Source organism: Arachis hypogaea, chromosome 15 (assembly GCF_003086295.3).
Source record: "Arachis hypogaea cultivar Tifrunner chromosome 15, arahy.Tifrunner.gnm2.J5K5, whole genome shotgun sequence".
Taxonomy (NCBI): Eukaryota; Viridiplantae; Streptophyta; class Magnoliopsida; order Fabales; family Fabaceae; genus Arachis; species Arachis hypogaea.
Window position 1 is genome coordinate 128856300 of NC_092050.1, and position 5484 is coordinate 128861783.

Sequence of the window (5484 nt, forward strand, 5' to 3'; positions counted from 1 at the left end):
TAGAATTCTCTATCTATTGCTGAGAAGATGATGGAAAAGGCTTGCTATTGCTAAACCTATTTCTTCCACCATTACTGTTGTTGAAGCCTTGTTGAGGCCTCTGTTGGTCCTTCCATGAGAGATTTTGATGATTTCTCCATGAAGGATTATAGGTGTTTCCATATGGTTCTCCCATGTAATTTACCTCTTCTATTGTTGGGTTCTCGAGATCATAGGCTTCTTCTTCAGATGAGGCTTCTTTAGTACTGCCTGTTGCTGCTTGCATGCCAGACAGGCTCTGAGAAATCATATTGACTTTCTGAGTCAATATTTTGTTCTGAGCCAATATGGCATTCAGAGTATCAATCTCAAGAACTCCTTTCTTCTGATTTGTCCCATTATTCACAGGATTCCTTTCAGAAGTGTACATGAATTGGTTATTTGCAACCATTTCAATGAGTTCTTGAGCTTCTACAGGCGTTTTCTTCAGATGAAGAGATCCTCCAGCAGAGCTGTCCAATGACATCTTGGACAGTTCAGACAGACCATCATAGAAGATACCTATGATGCTCCATTCTGAAAGCATGTCAAAAGGACACCTTCTGATCAATTGCTTGTATCTTTCCCAAGCTTCATAGAGGGATTCACCTTCCTTCTGTCTGAAGGCTTGGACTTCCACTCTAAGCTTACTCAATTTTTGAGGTGGAAAGAACTTTTCCAAGAAGGCATTGACTAGCTTTTCCCAAGAGTTCAGGCTTTCTTTAGGTTGTGAGTCCAACCATGTCCTAGCTCTGTCTCTTACAACAAAAGGGAAGAGCATAAGTCTGTAGACCTCAGGGTCAACCCCATTGGTCTTAATAGTATCACAGATTTGCAAGAATTCAGCTAAGAACTGATGAGGATCTTCTAATGGAAGTCCATGAAACTTGCAATTCTGTTGCATTAGAGAAACTAATTGAGGCTTAAGCTCAAAGTTGTTTGCTCCAATGGCAGGGATAGAGATGCTTCTCCCATAGAAATCGGGAGTAGGTGTAGTAAAGTCACCAAGCACCTTCCTTGCATTGTTGGCATTGTTGTTGTTTTCGGCTGCCATGGCTTCTTCTTGTTTGAAAATTTCTGTTAGGTCCTCTACAGAGAGTTGTACTTTAGCTTCTCTTAGCTTTCTCTTCAAGGTCCTTTCAGGTTCAGGATCAACTTCAACAAGAATGTCCTTGTCCTTGCTTCTGCTCATATGAAAGAGAGAAGAGGAAAGTATGGAATTCTCTATGTCACAGTATAGAGATTCCTTGAGGTGTCAGAGAAAAAGAAGAATAGAAGGAGGAGGTAGAGAGGAGAGAATTCAAACTTATAGAGAGAGTCTGAATTACTGATAGTGGAGGAGTGTTAGTCCTTAAATAGAAGGGTGTGAGAAGAGGGGAAGAATTTTCGAAAACAAATTAAAAAGATTTTGAAATAATTAAAAGAAATTTTGAAAAAATAGTTGATGATTTTCGAAAATTGAGTTTGAGGTAATAGTTAATTGATTTTGAAAAAGATTTTGAAATTAGAAATTAAAAAGATATGATTGAAAATTATTTTGAAAAAGATGTGATTGAGAAGATATATTTGAGAAGATATGATTGAAAATTGATGAGCGGATAATTTATACGCTTTTTGGCATTGTTTTTAGTATATTTTTAGTATGATTTAGTTAGTTTTTATTATATTTTTATTAGTTTTTAATTAAAAATCACATTTCTGGACTTTACTATGAGTTTGTGTATTTTTCTATGATTTCAGGTATTTTCTGGCTGAAATTGAGGGACTTGAGCAAAAATCAGAGTCAGAGGTTGAAGAAGGACTGCAGATGCTGTTGGATTCTGACCTTCCTGCACTCAAAGTGGATTTTCTGGAGCTACAGAACTCCAAATGGCACGCTCTCAATTGCGTTGGAAAGTAGACATCCAGGGCTTTCTAGCAATATATAATAGTTTATACTTTGCCCGAGTTTAGATGACGCAAACTGGCGTTCAACGCCAGCTTCTTACCCTATTCTGGAGTCAAACGCCGGAAACAGGTTGCAAAGTGGAGTTAAACACCAGAAACAGGTTACAAACTGGCGTTCAACTCCAAGGAATACCTCTACAAATGGAAGCTTCAATGCTTAGCCCAAGCACACACCAAGTGGGCCCCGGAAGTGAATTTCTGCATCATTTACTATTTTCTGTAAACCTAGTAACTAGTCTGATATAAATAGGACATTTTACTATTGTATTAGACATCTTATGAATTTTAGTTCATCTTAGGATCATATTGATCACGTTTAGGAGGGCTGGCCTCTCGGCCATGCCTAGACCTTGTTCTTATGTATTTTCAACGGTAGAGTTTCTACACACCATAGATCAAGGTGTGGAGCTCTGCTGTTCCTCATGAATTAATACAAAGTACTATTATTTTTCTATTCAATTCAAGCTTATTCCAATTCTAAGATATTCATTCGCGCCTAAATATGAATGTGATGATCGTGACACTCATCATCATTCCCAACCTATGAACGCGTGCCTGACAACCACTTCCGTTCTACCTTAGATTGAATGAGTATCTCTGGGATTCCTTAATCAGAGTCTCCGTGGTATAAGTTAGAATCCATGGACAGCCATTCCTGAGATCCAGAAAGTCTAAACCTTGTTTGTGGTATTTCGAGTATGATCTGGGAAGGGGTGGCTGTGACGAGCTTCAAACTCGCGAGTGCTGGGCGTAGTGACAGACACAAAAGGATAGTAAATCCTATTCCAGTATGATCGAGAACCGACAGATGATTAGCCATGCAGTGACAGCGCATTGGACCATTTTTACTGAGAGGACGGGATGTAGCCATTGACAACAGTGATGCCTAACATACAGCTTGCCATAGAAAGGAGTATGAATGATTGGATGAAGACAGCAGGAAAGCACAGGTTCAGGAGGAACGAAAGCATCTCTACACGCTTATCTGAAACTCTCACCAATGAATTACATAAGTATCTCTATCTTTATTTTACCTTTTATTTATCTTTTAATTATTAAATCTCCATAATCAATTGAATCTGCCTGACTGAGATTTACAAGGTGACCATAGCTTGCTTCAAGCCGACAATCTCCGTGGGATCGACCCTTACTCACGTAAGGTTTATTACTTGGACGACCAAGTGCACTTGCTGGTTAGTTACACGAAGTTGTGACAAAGAGCTAATATTATGAACGTGTGTATTGAGTTTTTAGCGCCGTTACCAAGGAAAGAACGATCACGATTTCGTGCACCAAGTTTTTGGCGCCGTTGCCGGGGATTGTTCGAGTTTGGACAACTGACGGTTCATCTTGTTGCTCGGATTAGGTAATTTTATTTTAATTTTAAGCTTTTTGTTCTTATTTTTATTTTAAAAAAAATTATTTTCAAAAATTTATTTTTCTTCGGAATTTTTAAGAATGAATTCTAGAGTTTCATGAAGCACGTTGAAGCCTGGCTGGCTGTAGAGCCATGTCTAATTCATTTGGACCGAGGCTTCCACTTATCAGCATATGAAGTTGGATGAAGTATCAGCTGTTGTATGCCTGATTTGTATCTGCTGAAGCTTGGCTGGCCATTGGCCATGTCTAGTGCTTTGGACCGGAGCTTTCACTGAAAGCTTGGCTGGCTAGTGAGTCATGTCTAATTCCTTGACCGGAGCTTTAGACTAACATTGCAAGATTCCTGGAATTTATATTAAAAATTTTGAAATCCTTGTTTTTCTTTTTCCAATTAATTTTTGAAAACTCAAAAAAAAAATTAAAAGAATCATAAAATAAAAAATATTTGATGTTTCTTGTTTGAGTCTAGTGTCTAAAAAATTAAAAATTTCTAAGTTTGGTGTCTTGCATGTTTTCTTTTCTTAAAAATTTTCAAAAATAAGTTCTTGGTGTTCATATTGACATTCAAAGTGTTCTTGGTATTCATCTTGACATTCATAGTGTTCTTGCATGCATCATTTGTTTTGATCCAAAATTTTCATGCATTGAGTCTTTTTGATGTTTTTCTCTCTCATCATTAAAAATTCAAAAATCAAAAAAATATCTTTCCCTTTTCTTCTCATAAAATTCGAATATTTGACTTGACTTTTTCAAAAATTTTTAAAATCTAGTTGTTTCTTATGAGTCAAATCAAATTTTCAATTTAAAAATTCTATCTTTTTCAAATCTTCTTCAAAAATCAAACCTTTTTCATTTTTCTTTCATATTTTCGAAAATTCCAATTTAATTTTCAAAATATTTTTCTTATTTTTATTTCATATTTTCGAATTCAATGCTAATAATTAATGTGATTGATTCAAAAATATTAAGTTTGTTACTTGCCTAATAAGAAAGGTTCAATCTTTAAATTTTAAAATCAAATCTTTTTGTTTCTTGTTAGTCAAGTAATCAACTTTAATTTTCAAAATCAAATCTTTTTAAAATTCTTTTTCAAATCTTTTTCAAAATAAATTTCAATCACATCTTTTTCAAAATTTAATTTCAAAATCTTTTCTAACTTCTTATCTTTTCAAATTTGATTTTCAAATCTTTTTCAATTAACCACTTTACTTTTTGTTTGATTCTTATCTTTTTCAAAACTACCTAACTAATTCTCTCTCTAATTTTCGAAAATCCCTTCCCTCTTTTTCAAATTTCCTTTTTAATTAACTAATTGTTTTAATTTTAATTTAATTTGATTTTAATTTTCGAATTTTAACTTTAATTTCAAAATATTTTTATTTTATTTTGTTTAATTTTCGAATTCTTCTCTTCCTCATCTCCTTCTAATTATTTATTCATCTACTAACACTTCTCTTCCACCCAAAATTCGAACCCCATCTCCCTCTCTGTGTTCGAGTTTTTCCTCTTCTCCTTCCTATATTCTTCTCTTCTTATACTTGCATAAGGAATCTCTATACTGTGACATAAAGGATTCTATATTTTTTTTTGTGTTCTCTTCTTTTTCATATGAGCAGGAACAAGGATAAGAACATTCTTGTTGAAGCCGATCCTGAACCTGAAAGGACTCTGAAGAGGAAGCTAAGGGAAGCTAAAGCTCAACTCTCTGGAGAAAATCTGACAGAAATTTTCGAAAAAGAAAGAGACATGGCCGAAAATAATAACAATGTAAGGAAGATGCTTGGTAACTTTACTACACCAAATTCCAATTCACATGGAAGAAGCATCTCAATTCCTGCCATTGGAGCAAACAATTTTGAGCTTAAACCTCAACTAGTTTCTCTGATGCAACAGAACTTCAAGTTTCATGGACTTCCATCTGAAGATCCTTTTCAGTTCTTAACTGAATTCTTGCAGATCTGTGATACTGTTAAGACCAATGGGGTTGATCCCGAGGTCTACAGGCTCATGCTTTTCCCATTTGCTGTGAGAGACAGAGCTAGAATATGGTTGGATTCTCAACCTAAAGATAGCCTGAACTCTTGGGATAAGCTGGTCACAGCTTTCTTAGCCAAGTTCTTTCCTCCTTAAAAGCTTAGT

At 35.4% G+C, this 5484-nt stretch overlaps 1 non-coding gene across 1 annotated transcript; it reads left to right on the forward strand.

Annotated features, from left to right (window-relative positions):
- Window positions 1-559: 559 nt before the first annotated feature.
- LOC112752600 (small nucleolar RNA R71) lies at window positions 560-667 on the forward strand. The gene has a single exon (XR_003177028.1). It is a non-coding gene; the product is annotated as a small nucleolar RNA R71 (small nucleolar RNA).
- The last annotated feature ends 4817 nt before the right edge of the window (window positions 668-5484 follow it).